The following is a 17577-nucleotide window of genomic DNA, read 5'->3' as shown; positions in this document are numbered from 1 at the left end:
AAGAACTTGTGAAACCTAGGTTGAGGATTACTCATCTATATTATACTTCCAGAAAAAGAGGAAAAGTAGTTTTTTCTACTTAATACCTCAGAGTAAAGCGCTAATTTTAATTTGTTGTTATACTTTCAACGGGTACTATTTTGAGGAAATTCACTGGAGATTAGAGGTGAAAAATGGTTTCTAGAACGTGTTTAGCAAACATTGGTAGTTCTTCAAAAAAATGTTAATCAGATTGGGCTTGACAGGGTATTAAATGAATGCACATGAGGGATGATTTTTCTGGAGTATGGTGCACACCTAAAATATAAAACCATAACACCTTGACTACAAATCGTGGTTTACAACGATTATTAATAGCTATATGTATTTATTATTCACAGGCCATAAGTAGTAAGTCAGACAAATGATAGCCATGACGCATATCATTTCCTTGGAGAAGGCGTATGTCATTACTTCTATATAATATAGAAAAATAAATATAGAAAAAAAAAATATTATTCTTACTTAAATAAAAAATGTATTGTTTTTTGTGTTTACTAATTGATTTTTTTTAATTGATCTTTAGCTTTGGTGATTAGCTTTATACTATTTTTTCAATCATTGAATTATTATAAAATAATATTTTAATATTACTAAACGTATGCATACTATTCATTTGATAATCTAATATTTGTATGAATGTGAACGATAATTTTTTTGTTAATTAATACAATAGTTGCAACTTTTGTGTTGTTTTTGAGTGAATATAAATAAGTAAATCAATAATTGTGTACAAAACTATAATAATCATTAATCTAAGTACTAATTTGTGTGAGTTTGGTTAAATATTTCCCGTTTATAGCTTAAGACAACTTTTAGATATAATGGTACCTCATGCATAATATACCGACAGAGAGTGAAACAAATTATAGTACTTATAAAATATATTATGTGTGTATACTCAGTATAGCTAATACCAATAGTAACTGAAACGAGAACACATAATATGGCAATATATGAAGTAACTATTCAAGAAGATGACTTTTTAAAATGTATTATTTTATGTTGTGAATTTGCAATTAAGATTATGACTTAGAAAAACATAAAATCAAATACAGCCATCTCCTGTGAGAAGTGTTAGAAAATGCAGAAATTGGATGGAAAAATTGTTTAATAGCAAAAGATTTGACTGTGAATCAAAATACACATAACGATCATGATGATTTGTAGGAATACGAAAATACTTCGTTTTCTTGTACAACTCCAATTATTCACAACATTTGAGATTTGGCCAGAATTACATACCATAATTTTTGAAAAAATAATAAGTAAATCAAATGTATACATTTATTTATTTACTTAAGTTAACCTTCGGTAAACATAATTACCACTTGGTTGGGTTTATATATTTTATTTATTTTAATAAATAAAAAAAAGAAAAAAAAGGATAAATAGCTAATAAATGTTACTGTACATAAACTGTAAGAGATATTCGTATATTAAACTTTCAAGTTTTTGGTAGTAAAACAATAACTTTATTTACATAAATAATACAATTAATAAATAAAAAAGTCAAATGTCTATATGTAGCTCTAAAAAATTCAAAATATTTTGAAAATAATATTATGTACCTACATATTATGTCTCGAAAATAGTTTGTTAAATTATTATTATTGACAATTTAAAATCTCTATATAATTATTTTATTATTTAGTTTTGATTACAATTTTTATTACAATTAAAGAAAAAGTTTTTTTTTTAATTTCTAGTTTTCGATATATTATATTAGTTCTTTCCATTTATTAAGAAAACCTGCCATTTTTAACCTCTTCCTCCGAGATCAAATATACCACAAGAACAAAATTTACAACCAGAAATTATTCTCAATTTTCTTAACTGAAGAACATTTTCTGTTCTTAAATGTGATGTCAGACACACAAAATATATTTCAACAAGTTTAGATGATAACAGTTCAATAGTATATTTATATTTATGAAATGGGGCTTTGTTTTTTTTTTCTTGAATCATAAATATGCATTATAATTATATTACTAAAACACACGAGTTTTGTATTATATTTAGGTTTTCGCGTAATTAAAATTGCAAATTTTTACTCAGATATAAAACTCTCCACAGTGAATATTTTAAAGTCTCGAGGGTTATTAAAAACTTATAAAATAATCTAAAAAGTTTTCTTTCTGAGGGGAGTTCAATCTTTGTCTATCACTGGGTGATCACTGTAAGCTTAGAGTACTTTCCAGATCCGTCCTGATTGACTTTGCATTTTCAAAAATTTAGGTGCGTTAAGTACCATTTATGTCAAATTTACAATCCAGTACATGTGATAATATTGGACTAAAAAAGCAACAATATTAAAGTTGTTATCAAATTGTGATTAAAAATTTAAAAAATGATAGAGACATAAAAGAGAGTGGTTCTGACTAAGGTGAAACATGGTACTTTTCAAAACTACGTTTTCTTTTTAGTACATTTGAAATTGATTTAATTGAAATAAATTCTTTTCTTTTAATGTTTGACGAAAATGTTTTTTAAATGGGCAAATAATGCAAAAATTAATCCTGTAGTTTTTTTTTAGATTGTCCAAACAAATAATATTTGCCATATGCTATATAAATACCAATGAATACATTTTTGAGTAAATAAATATTGCTATTATGTAATATAGTAAAATAAACTATCTGGATACATAGATATGTATAAATTTGACATAGGTGCTATCATCACAAAGTCGCAAAATAGTTTTCACAACATTTTAACATGAATTAAATTGTATTCTACATGCAAATCATGATATTCGAATAAAGTCTAAAAACAGTATACTTACATAAATATTTAAGTAAATAATATTTTAACATTGGTGGTGTAAAGATGGATGTTTTTATAGATATGTTAACATTTATGAATATTATAATTTATAATAATTTACAACTGTAATATATCTTAACACGGCGCTCTGTTTATGCAATTTAGCTACACCTTTGTCACTGATTTTAATAATATTGTAATAATAGTTTTATAATATTATATCAATAATGCCCAAATGATAACGTATTAATATATGATAATATACTAAAATGTAATATCTATTTTTTAATATTTTATTGAGTTAAGGTTTCAACATCTATAGCCATTAGTCTGAGGGTTTTTAGTAGGTATTGAAATGTGGGGAAGGGTACGGCCAGTTAGAATACTTTTATGTGGCAAGGATTTGTCAATTAAACTCGGGTGGTCACCCATCTGGGAACTAGTAACACTGACCGATGATTGACCTCGAAATACGTTTGTGACTGAGGCCAAACATCGTGACACACTAGGAACTTTTTATCTTTTATTTCATATTCAATTAAATTATAATATTTTAGCAATATGCACCCCTCTTTATTTGAATTCAGAAAATAATTTATTTAAATGTAGATTATAATATTATTTTCTTTGACATTGATGTAAACAATTTTCAGAATGACTATGAAGGAGTTTCGATAAGCTCGATTATATATAATGTACGTTTTAATGAAGCTATTACGATCTATTACGCCCAACAACAGTATTTTCAATTTTGTTCGAATCAGAACCCAGTTTTATTAGGTAGTGATTTTCAATTAATTAAATAATATAATAATATAATATTGTGTTTCGAGTTCGGAAGTGTATACCCCCACTAATGAAGACATGAATTGCTATTAGGCGTGAAATAATACTAATCATTATTTGCCGTTTTAACAATACATAATATATTGTGCATTGTAATATTATGTGTGATATTTTTATATGTACAAGATAGCTGAGCTAGGATCTATTTTGGACGATAAGTTATATGAAAAAAAGGTTCAATGAATTGTTTAAACTTATTCCGTAACTAATTGTACATTATACAATAGAGATAAATATCATCGTAATGATCGATACGATGTGTCATAATATATAGTATAGAAAAGTTACAAACGACAATGTTTTAAAAATGTTTTGTAAAATACCGCATTGTTTGAATGTTAATTCTTGCATGTATATAATACAAATATCATAATATATCACGTTGATATTGACGTATCATTTCAAAGTCACAAACCAAATCTGCCACCCATTGATTCCATCACTATTTAAATCTACATCGAAAATAACTACAGTACGTCGTTGAACAATATTATAATGAAATACCATCGTCTATAGCTGCTATTATAGAAATAATGACAACGAAATACTTTAAAAACTACGACACAAACTTAAAATCGGTTCAACTTTCACTGGAAAACCTTAATGGTTAGAAAAATTCAATTCGTCAATAATGGATGTGGACGCAAAGGGCGAGCAAGAGGCGTACCGAAAGCCGTATTAAAAATAACAAAACGCCCCCTCGCCCCCTAGAACTCCAGATAAGCCACAGAGTTCGGTTGCGTTTATTTGAACACTAATAATTATCGTATTGTCACCGTCGTTTTAAATATTATTCCCGGTGGCCCGAATGAGCCAAACTCGACCCACTCAAAGAGACGAACTTCCGAAAAAGCGATGTTTAAACGACAAAGCTATTATATATACGTATAAACGTATATCAACCACGAGCCTTTCGTAGCTTCTTGACATTTGTGTGTCACTCATTATCACAAATAATATATTCGTATCTGCATATAAATTTTTGAAAACTTTTGTCGTTAGCACGTTGTAAAAATATGTTCAAAAGTTAGAACCAACTTGCTTACCTCACCTCACGACTCGCGTTGCTTTATAATCACTATCATATCGCTCATTGAAAATACGAATTCAAATTTTAAACACGACTATAACTATAATATTATTTGAATTTAGATTGGTCCCGAACATTCAAACCGTATATGGTCCAATAATATGCTAGTCTCCACGGCGTATTCGATCATAATAGTAATAATATATAGCCAAATTCGAAGTTAAAGTAATACTTTGCATCTAATGAACTGGTTACATTTACAGAGTACCTACAGCTATTTATAAAAACTCGAAAAATTGTTCAATATCATAATATGCAAACAGTTAGAAACATGTAATTGGTTTAATACCTGCTTAAATATTTAAAATTGTTTTTGAGTACGTTTCAGAATCGAAGCTTTTTAAAGTATACCACACATATTTGAAAACACATACATTTTATAAACTCTTAAAATAGTACTTTTGATCTATTGTAATCTTAAATATTTATCCTTTTAAAATAAATAACATACAAATGTCATCTATCACTAGACACTATTAGTTTTTATTCGGAACCGCTGTCTTATGAAAGTCCCCAACGAAGACTAGGAATTAAATAGGCTTAATTTTCAAAGACAAGATAAAACTATATATTTTAAAGTACAATATTAAAAACGGTTCGTACTAAAAGCAGAAATTATTATGTTTGCAAATGTTTTCATGTCTCAAAAGTTGAAGTTAAGAATAATCCTAAAAATTTAACTTTTAATAGTTTTTCTAGTGGTTTTTTTTAAATACCTCCGAGGCACTAGTAAATTTTTAATTAAAGCACATTTTTATGTTTATATAACGTTAAATATAATTTTCTATCAAGCAACTTAAGTTATTGTGTTGTAAATAAAAAATAAACTTTCCATTGCATGTCTGATATTGGCTTGTAAACTAATACTCAATGCTTTTGGAAATAATTAGTTCAACCAATAGAAAATCGAGAAAAAATATTAATAATTTAACATTACTTAATTATCATTTGAAAAAGATACTGGTTCATCAGCTCTGAATCTTTTTCCTATGCAATGCTTTAACATTGAATTAAAATTGAACACTCTTTCAGTATAGTGATTTATTTAAATGCATACAATAAAAAAAGAGGTGCACTCGAAATCTAATATACAGCAGAAACGAGTTTCCAGGGTATTTTTTCCAGGTAGAAGTGCATTAGCCAATCGCGTTAAAATAAAAATATAATATGATTTAGTAATACCACCCACATATTTTTAACTACTTACATTGTTTAAAAAAAAAAAAATACACATAGGTAACACAATGTTGGTTTATAAATTAATTTGTGTAAAATAATTACTAATTAGTTTTTAAACATCACTATTGTGTATGGTTTTAAATTAAATGCATGTATATACAACTTTTTTGCTCTCCTATTAAAATTATGATACGTACACCTATGATGTATTTTTAATTACCCACACAAATAAATGCGTCGTTTTTTTACTCGATTTCTACTTATTTTTGAGGGTTTAATACAATTTTAAAATGTATGTAAGCATTTTATCTTTGTGATTACGTGTAATTTTAGGGGTTTATTGATTCTGCTGAAACATTCTGCTAAGGTAATATGTTCGTATCGATTGCGGAGAGCACTGTTCACCTCCCCCCCGTAATATTTGTGGTCAGATGTTATAAAATGATAGTTATTGTTTAATTCAAAACTAATTTAATCAAATAAATAATATACATATGTATATGAATATATTGTAAAATTTATCCAATGATTTGAGTGACAAAAAAATGTCTAAGTTCACTTATTAACACTTATCAAAATATTACCAAAAGTATAGTAAATATTTACACTTTAATTTTGAATTTCATAATTTAAGTAATTTTTAAAATATAGAGTTTATATTTTACAATATACTCATAATTAATTGAATACTGAATGCTTAATTTTTGTAGTAGGTTTTTCATAGTAAAGGATGATTTTCTGATTTTATTTTGAACTATAGTCTCTTTAGATTTATTCGAGTACACGTTTTAAAGACTTTAGAAAACAACAAATGGCGTATTATGATTCAACTGTTTACCTTCATATCATGGAACTCGTAATATTGTTTCATAAATGTGATAGCAATACTGTTATATTAAAAGGTACACTAAGGAATACAGGTGAAATACTTTTTCAGAATAATAAATAAATATAATGTTAGTATGTTACACTGTAAACCTTTGCTTAAAAATGAATAGCTGTTTACATTCAGTTATATTAGCTATTTATGCGCCTATAACAGCTGTTTATAATCATTTTCAGCGGCCATTTAGAGTAAATTTGTAAAGTAAACTTAAATGTTTGACTTCTTGCCGATAGGTTCACTTAATGTATTTATTTAAGCATTTATAGTTATTGATTACTCGACTGAGTCAAGACATTTTTTTTTCAATGTAAACGGACTTAGACCAACACACCTTCGATAACGATAATATACATTAATGACGTCGGCCTATTTTTAAAATTTTTTCTTTACCGGAAAATCAAATCAACCTTATGCGTCTTACTTAAAATGGGATTGTTGTCAGCATTGCGTCTCGTTGTCTCGACACACTTTCTAAGAGGTGATTTTTTTTTTTAAATAATACTTGATTATAGACTTTTTTGATTTAGTTACAGATATTTTTGTTTGATCGTGGAGGTGATCATCAAAGGGAATCAAATTTAAAATTACAAGTGTTGTCAGTATACTATACGGATAGCTTAACTTTACTTAGTGACTTTGCAGTTAATTAAAATTAAAAATGCCGAAAGGTTGAAACTGTGTACTTTTAATCCCAAATTGAATATTTATTTCCCAGATTTCTAAGAAATTAAGATATCCAAAGAAAAAAATCTTATTTATTATTGTGTGGTGATTGTTGGTCGAAGTTGTCTTAATTTTTTCCAATATGATCGCACTATTCCTATTATTGTTATATTAGTGTACTGACGTTTACAAAACACACATGTCAGAAGACAATGGGAAAATCAATTCAATACTATGTAATAAATGAGACGTTGGCTATCGCTTCCCAAGAGGGGGGGAGGTAAATACGAAATGATTCGTATAAAAGAACTAAAAAAATGTAAAATCAGCAAAAAAATAAATTATGAAATGAAAAAAAAAACAAGCACAAAATTGTTGGTGACTTTTTGAATAAAAATATGTGGTATGTTTATACTGAAATCGAACTGGTACCAAATAAACATTTGAAATAATATTTAATTTTTTTATAATAATAAACCCTTTCAGTAGCTATTTAAGTTATTATAAATTTATTATTTTATTCTTTTTTTCCTGTCATGCTATACTATACATGGAACCGATAGCAGGTGAAATCGATAAAAATAACTTCCCAGAACCATATGGTATTGAGGTATTCAACCTGACCATCAAACAGTAAACTTACTACACAGTACACGATATATTACAAACGTTATGTCCAATTAAACAAGCACCTTTGTATATTATAATATGTTGCACGTCATTAATAATATCTACTATACGTGCTCATCATTAACAAGGCCGAAGACAGTTTCAACAGTTTCGAGATTGGAATAATTAAATTAATTTGGGAAATTGACCCTTATAATGTGAAATATCTGTGTTTGCACTATATAGTGGCATATCACATTTTATATAATATCACGTTTTGTGGTTCAATTTATCCGAGATTTTCAGACTAATGACTTGTTTGTAGACCCAGGTTATACGAAACGGTTGTAACCTCAGAGGTTCAAGTGGAAGAAAACGTAAAGGGACTATTATATACTCGTAGATAGGTGTTTAAATTAGAAACATGTTTTATTTTACCCTTGTATAATATTCTAACTCGTTTTTAATACCACCCCTTGAATGTTGTTTTCGAGTGAGTACGTTTAAAACACAAACAATTTGACACATGACTCCAGTTCACCATCTAAATGTTATGTTTTAGATTCTGAAGAAAGCGTGTTTATTTTACAATGATTTTGTACAATGACGGTTTTTTTCAAGCTGATTTGTGTGCACGGTTTAAAGTAGAAAAAATGCTTCACAATTTAAATTTGAGGGGAGTTTTATGTAGAAAATCAGATTTAGTTGGTACATTTAAGAGGTCAAAATCTCAGTACTATTCAGAATAATCAAAGAAAAAGAAAAAATTAATAAAAGAAAACAGTAATTTTTACTCAAAATCGGTTTTATTATTTTGTATTGTAATTCAAAAACCGCAGATCCTTGAAACTTTGAAACTTTTACAAAATGTTTATATTAGAATTTTATAATATACATAGTATAATTTTCAAAATATGTTGACTCTCTTCAAACTATTTGTAGGCATGTGAAATTTTCTATACAAGATTATATTATGATACAAATACTTATTATTATAATAATATTATTAAACATCAATAATAAAATGAATGCAATGTTTTTGGTAAAAATTAATTTTACTTAAATCATTACTAATAACGAAAGACATTTTTATGATAGCAGTTTAAATATGTCATAAACTATACTTAGTAATATAGGCTTACATACCGTATTTGCTCAGGATCGTTTTTTATATAATATGCTATAGGAATATCATTGAATTCAAATTTGACATGTAACATTAAGGAGATTCTCTGTACATTTGACACCTACTATACACCAGAGTCGTAACTTCTTCATATCCTTTGTTTTTATTTATAGTTCATTTTTCTATTGTTTTTCAAAATAAAAATATTTAGGTAGAATTGAGTAACGGCTGAAAATAAATCAATATCATTGATAAAACATATACATTACATAATCTTACTCAACGGAAAGATCAGTACACTTAAGTATCAATTGACCCTTACCATCATACACGAGAGTTTTACTTACTTCATACTTCCTCCATTTTTTGTTTATTTATGGTCCATTTTTTCAATAAAAATTGTTAAGCATTAAAGAGTAATTTGTATAATAATAACGAATTTAATAAACAAAAAGAAACTCAAATATTATAAATGAAAATGAACTGTTCTACTCTCTCGCCGAAAAATAAATAATTTCTATATTTTTACATTTTGAAAATATATATGAATAGATGTCGATACTGCTTCAATATAAGACACTGTAAAACATATATTATTAGTTATACTATACTTGATCACATAGTAGTTCCACTTCCTAAGCAAAGCCATAATACTAATATGTAGGAAACTCTAAAAGTGATTTATTGCTCTCTTGTCATCTGGAAAACTTAAGGACTAGTTCTCTTGAACAGTAGTTTGTGTATAATCTATACACGCATAGTTGTGTTTCCGATAGACATTTGTCTTGTCTTTGTCATATTCTAGTTCAGCCAAAAAAAAAAAAACAGCCCCTGTTTGGATTGATGTTTTCAAATATTTTCCATCACCTTACCTGTCACCTGTGTATCGACTTTCGAATAATATAATCGGCCGTATTATTATTACTCACCTGTTATACAGTGTGAACCATTAGCCATACTCACCCTACGTTGTGAGCTTTCCTTTAATCATGATTTGTGGCATATAAATATTTACAGTGATACGGGTCGTTTGAATTTGGGAATAAAGTTGTTTGAATCACCACAGGACATTATATTTTAAATGGTTTAAAATATATTCTTAGTATGAGTATTTGAAAATAATATAGTCTTAACTCTTAAGTGTAAATAAAAAATTGTAAGTAGCAACATTTGAATAAAATATACATTACTAAAGGTCGAAAGAAGGGCGAGCATGCTTAGAGAATACCACCCTGTATTTAACGCGTACCGAGTTAACGACGATGGAGAAAATTGCTACCTGTAAAACCACTTGATAATTCATAATGATTAATCGTTCCATCGGATTTTTTTCGATATTAAAAGATGAAGGTTAAACTTTTTTTGTTCGATTATGTATTGTTTCTTGTAGTTTTTGTAATTTTTGTTTGAATTTAAAACTATAAAATGTATGTTCATATTCTCTTGCAGACTTTCCTTCCATTAATATATATACATTATTATAAGCTGTTGTTTTCTTACCTTTTTTTCAATTACAGGACACTAGGCAATTTGAAACATGTACAATGCCATAGTATTAAAATATTTATTTGATACACTTATTGTTTTATTGAATTTAAAAGTAGTATAAGTTGTAAGTCGTAAAAAATTGTTTTAATTTATTTATTAATTTCAAAGTCATTTTTTTATTCTTAAAATAGTTTTCTCAAAATTATTATTATGTGGTATACTCGATTTGTGTTCTATCCAATGGATGTATATAAAATATACTGAAACAACAAGTGCTGCACACTAGATAAATATCTTTATATTTCTATAAAATAATAACTTATACTTAAAATGTTTATATTATAATGTATTGTTAACAATTTATTATTTTTAAGTATAGACCCAAGCAGTTACTTAAGAATAGAGTTTCCCAATGATTATGAATCCTGTTTTAGAGAGATAAAAGTAAAATATAAGTTTATGTGGTGTTTATTTAATATTTAGAACTATATGAATATATTATTATCATATATTTATTTAATCATGGAAACAAAACTTACTGTAAATCTGTTATTATTCTGCACAATATTTGGTCGAATATCATTAATTATACCTGTATTTGACTAAAACATTTATTGTGTACGTAGTTTTTTCATTGTTTGTTTTATTAAACTAACAAATAATATAAACACATATTTACGTAAATATTGAATATATTGTAATACTTTTTATATTTATATTTATTTATTTTTTATTACAGCCATGGATCTTTATTTAACTAAACAAAAACAAACACGTGCATTTGGACAACACACTGAATACTGAACACATAGTGGATTTAAGTAAGCTTCTTAAACAGTTATTTTTAGATTTAAAATTGATACCTATAAAATATTACATATTTATAGAATACATTTATGGAAATAAAACGTTTACTTTGCACTGTCACTATGGATTATAAATATTAAAAAAATTAAAATAAAAAATAAGAAATTGTAAAAAAATATGACACAGTTTACATTTCAAAAGACATTATAATTTAAACGTCATTAAGGTTAATAATTAGATCAGATACGCGGAATATAATTTTTAATTTACTTTTTAAAGAGCCTCTTCCCGCGGGCCAAGATTTCATAGTATTCGAACGCCTGCGAAAATAAATTAATTACAAAAGTTAATTATTTAACAACAAAAAATCCGTCGTTGGAATCGAATTATTTATTTAAAAATAATATAAACTATTAAAGTATCATTTCAAAGAACTGAAAAAAGTTTTTTTTTCAGTTGTAACTAAGAATAGATCCTTTGACGTTATCATCTATAGGTACTAACTTAGTGTGAATTTTAAAGAAATATATAAGATTTACAATTGATGTATGGCTTCTGACAAAAACTCAAGTATCATATTTTTTCCTCGGTTTTTTTTTTCTTCGTCTCGATTTTGTTTTCATTTATATTTTTTAATACCATCATAGCAGTTTTAACACGACTTACAGACAACTTATTCACCTAAAACTTAAAATTACGTATTTCATCTAAAAATTGTTGTAAATCAACCCGATATGATGACAATACTATACGTGACTGTTTAGCATAAATAGTATCAGTAGTATAGACCTTATACTTCCTGTAATACTAAGGCACTAAGGTTCGTTTATATGTTTTTATACAATACATAATATAAAGTGTTAGGTTAGATTACTTGGTGTAGCAGACATGTGTTTTATTTTGTGGTGCAGCGGACTTCTTCTGGGAGGTCTAACTTAAAGGGTAAACAGTACATGATACATTCTACTGCGCTCATGATACTTCTCGAGTTATAATAGTGTAAAACGTTTAAAGTTTTTAAACTTTGTCCATACATAGTAGTGCTTGTTACTGAGTTATACATGATTTTTTTTTATGATTTATTGCACGTATTCACTTTTCGACCACCGAAGTGCATATTTTTATTCATTAATCATTAGTAACGATTCAAAAACAAAAAAAAGATCATTCTTTAAATACACATAATACATAACAAGGGCAGAAAATTATTTGATTATATCATACTAAATATTATTTGATACTTTTTGGTTATAATAAATTATTTTTTTAAAGTTCGTTTATCAGACAAACCAGATTAAAATATTCTCATGGGTTGCTATAATATATTTATACTTATACGAAAACAAAATCATTAGATGAAAACGTAATCGAAAAAATATATATTGACAGGCCTTGAATAGAATACTATGAGAATTTTAACAAATGTCAAATGATTAAATTAATAACGTTTTTGACTGAATTTAAAAATAAAATTTCAATTATTAATAAAGGGTACCTAATACTCTTAGTATAAGTAACGTTAACAATTACTAATTTGTTTATACGCGAATAGTTGTTTACTTTTAATTTCAATATTAATATTCACCATGTCATCAATTTATAATCTGAATTGATTAAATTGTCAGACTATTTCGTAAATTAATATTAAAAATTTCAAATAAGACAATATCGTGTTCAATATAGATAGGTATGGTATATTATATAACTTTTAGGAGAGGATCATAATAATTTATATCGGTTTAATATTATTTTCTATTTAAATTCTGTAACAACTGATTACTTATAATATAGTATATTGTAATTTTTAATTGCCAGTTATTTGTACAACTGTACCTATTAAAAAGGTATTCGACTAACAGTGTAACCTTCAGTTATTAACAATGAGTAATTGATACGTTTTTTACAGTAACAATTCAATTTTTTTTTGATTTTCTATTGTAGCATTAATATTTTTTTTATATTATATAAACACATAATACCATGAAAGTATATTTGAGATTGTACATCATTATAGTGCATAACAATACAGTACAAGATACGTAGATTTCCAAATATAAATTAAATACATACTTAGAAAAAAATTATTTTATATTATACAATCGTTTTACGCGTGGCTGTACATATTATTATAAAATGATGAAAAAAAATTACGATGAATGTATTTGTATCGTTCATTAATAAATAAAACTAAGGTCATTGAAAATCTGTACGATTAATTTTTTTACTGAAGACTTTTTTTTTATTATTATTATTATTTGTTGAGCTCCGAAATTTGAACGGAAATAGTTTCATTCATCCTTATGTTCGACGATATTGGCCTGTCACTGTTATACACTTTGATTGATGAACTATTTTTTGAAATTTTCGATATCGAAAAAAAACAATTTACATTTTATTAATAGCAGCCTACGGTTTTATACAGTGACAATATTAATATTACAAATTTTATTGCGTATACTACACAACATATTAATATTTTTAATTTGTAAAGATTTATATATTCCTGACATACTATGAATATGTTTACGTTCATGCTTTGGTATGTATTATTAATTATATAAATACCTATAAGTTAAGTACCGGGAATACAATTGTTATTATTTACACATTTAGTAGTAGTAATAAAGGTACAATTTGTATAACATGATTTTAGTAACTTAATCGTATCCTATTTTTGTGTTCCTAAATTAAAATTGATAAATTCAATATTATTTATCACGACTCTGAAGAAACTCGGCCAGATTATGTTAGGTTAGCCTATGCACAGGTACATAAAATAATTGTAAGTACAAAATATTATTGTTACAATTACTTTGTATAGTATGCATTTTGACTAACCTTTATTATTATTCAGTTCTAACGTATTGGTAAAAATATAATGTTTATTGTTGTTGAAACATTATTAGATTTCGAATGAAACGTTGACACTATTGGTTTTACAATAAATTGTTTTTTGTCATGTCTGTGTGTACCGAAAGAATGTTGTATTTACAAAACTTTTCTCTATTGATTGGGAAATATTGGACACAGATGTTATATTTTTTTTCTTTTTAACTCCACAATCATGTTCGATAAACTGAGACAAAAACATATTGACGTTCGACATATTAAGTTATACAAGTACATAGTTCACAAATCCATATTTTCGATAATATCATAAAATGATTTATTAATTTATTACTGTTGCTGCATTATTCATAATATTATTTATGTAGGTGCACAAAATAGTTATTTTACTTTTTCGATTGATTAGATGTATTTAAAATTATTATAATATGAATTCCATAAATTGTCAAGAGAATAATACTTAAAAAGTCTTGAGTTTGTACAGTAACAATATTATTTTATATTTCGCTGTTTAGATCACTCGTTTGTTAAATATTCACAATATTGTCATATCACTTCTAGCAATAAACCTGCCTTCGTCGTATCCTCGTACACTCTTAGCTATTGGCTCTCTCTAAAATTATTTGGGTATTTGGGAGAGCACTGTTCGATTTGGGGAGGCACGATGGCATGCGTTTGTCTATTTTATGTTCGTTCTTTATATAACAGAGTGACTTGAGATTTCTCGCAACTAACTAAATGATGGTGAGTTAAAAAAGAAAAACTTAATCGACTTTTGAGCACCCAAATCCCGGTACAGTTCTGTTAAAAATCGAGAACGTCAAACGATTAGAATAAAATTTAACATAGTTTTTGGTCACTTTTATTATTTGATTTATAACAAACATCAAACAATTCACTTGTCCGCACACGACCGTCACACACATTCCTGCCGAACTCTTTACGATAGCAGCTTAACACTCGACGAATTCGCGGTGACGGCCGCGATTTATTACAATGGTCAACTTGTAATTATGTGGTCCCAGCACATTCACTTCATTGGCCTGACCTACATTTATAACTTACTTTATTGCTAAAATCTAATTCTCACTTTTATACTACCCTTACAATTTTTTATAAAATGTTCGACTTATATGTTAGTTCCAAGATATAAAACTTTATATAGTGATTAGTGAATATGTAGGATAACATAATTGGAGTACCTGCATAGGTAATTTACTTAAGCCAGGTCGTACGTAATAGCTATTACAGACGCATTGGTAACCAAAAAATATATTAATGTAATAAAATTGGATATGTAACATGCATACCACCGTCATAACAAAGTAAATAAACTGTGTATTCTCCAGCAGACAGAATTGGATAAACTAATAACAGTACCTTTACTAATATTGATTTAAACTCTAAGTGTGTATTGCCTTTTAATTGTTGTTAACCAAATAAAAAATTGTCTCATACCTTTAACATATAGTGTAAATATACATTATAAATAACAATGTATCTTCCAACGGCCACTATTTCAAAAGGTTATTTTTAATATAACGAAAAAAACAACTGTATTATTTTAATTAATTTGTTAATTTAACATTTTTAAGCAAAGTGCTATTTTGTTTTTTAATTTTGTTTACCGTACTTAACTATTGCACCTATTAAATGTTCCGTTCATAATCGGACGTTCAAACAGATTTATACCATAAGAACCATGGTGGTTGTCACTTATCAGTCGATTAATACAAATTATAATATCTGCGTTATTCAAGCACCACTAAATTTTCATCTCAAAATAAGACAATATTATTCATCTAATTGTATATGGTCGTCTACAAACATCAATGAATATTAATAGGTCAAGGTTAATTTCGACGAGTCAAGATGCCGAAAAAGTAATACAATAAAGAAAATAACAGAAACAAATGAGAATTATAATTAAATTTTTACGTTTTTTTTCTTCTTTTTTTTTAGCTGATAAAAAGCTATTTCGAATTTTAGATCCATCGCTGTTTCCTCTATGTCTTACCATGCATCTCTTTTATTCATCCCCGATTCCTGGAATCTTTAGGTCTTCTTAAACTCGGTAGCCTCCTCGCTGTCTTGACCGATTTTGGGTAACCTAATTTTCGTTCTTCTTGATAGAAGTTTTGATTTTATCAGCTTCACCAGTATGAAATAAATTTTACCCTGTTGTTATTATACGATTTATCTCCTCAGCCCTTATGGCTATTTGTCCTTTTGATCACATGCACTCCAAGATATATAAAGTTGGATAAGTACTCTTTCGAATATCATATCTCCCACTGAAATTTAATTTCAACGATTTTTCCTAAGTGTTATGATCAGGTATTTAGTCTTGTCTTCGTCGATGTTTAATCATATACTTTTTCTTTTCTCTATTAGTTTATTTGAATTTTGGAGTGTTTCTTACTTGATCTCTTTTTTACCTTTTATTATAATATCATCCAATATCATCACCTGCGTAAGCTTCCAAAATCATATTTGTATCTACTATTTTCAGACCTATAGAGTCTTTTTTACTTCCCTCACTATCGATTCAAGAGAAATTTTGAAGAGTATGAAAGACAAAAGATTATGCATCCTCTTGACTTAGATAAGTTTCTACTAGGAAATCATCTGACTAAACAGAGTTAAACTTTAATTTACATTTTGGAATTGTATACACCTATACTTTCACTGACCTGAGATCTCAATAAGTTTTGCCGATATTCATCGGTCTACTATCACTCGCCAAAGTCCAAAAAAAAAAAAACATGTCTATGACACTATCAAGAGAGATATTGCTTTTTTTTTTGCTCTTAGTAAAATAAAAAATGTAATTTTGATTATTATATAATATGACTAAACTAATAGTTATGCGCTTTGCCCATGTGGAATTTTTTTTTTACAGCAACCCCTAGAGTATAAATTTATCATATATGATATATAGGCGGTATACAGTGAGACTGAAGTGTTTAAAATCAACTATGACATCGTACATTAAGGCTCCCACCCATCATACTTCTTGTCACGTATCGATCTGAATAATATTATTGATAAACCGGAAAGATTGTTATCGGCTTGCGTGTCGTGTCGGCTCCTCATAAATTTAAGTGAAACGAAAATAAACGCAATAACAACTATACTACGTGTTAATAAATAATTAAATTAATAAGCCAGTAAACCTAGGTATTCGAAGTAACCAGAAACGGAAATGTACAGCCCACTCCTAAACATCTA

The 17577-nt window shown here is 27.2% G+C and overlaps 1 protein-coding gene across 2 annotated transcripts in view; it reads left to right on the top strand.

Moving 5' to 3' along the window:
* Positions 1 to 17577, top strand: part of LOC111042203 (octopamine receptor-like) — a 162381-nt gene that overhangs the window by 48062 nt on the left and 96742 nt on the right. For both annotated transcript variants that reach the window (XM_022326744.1, XM_022326743.1), the window contains exon 3: positions 11432 to 11513. The gene's annotated coding sequence lies outside the window, so the exon portion shown is untranslated. The remainder of the gene's footprint in view (positions 1 to 11431; positions 11514 to 17577) is intronic.

The sequence above is a fragment of the Myzus persicae genome, unplaced genomic scaffold (genome assembly GCF_001856785.1).
Source record: "Myzus persicae strain clone G006 unplaced genomic scaffold, MPER_G0061.0, whole genome shotgun sequence".
NCBI lineage: Eukaryota > Metazoa > Arthropoda > Insecta > Hemiptera > Aphididae > Myzus > Myzus persicae.
The sequence above is the reverse complement of the archived record's forward strand: the minus strand, read 5'-3'. Positions and strand labels throughout refer to the sequence as shown.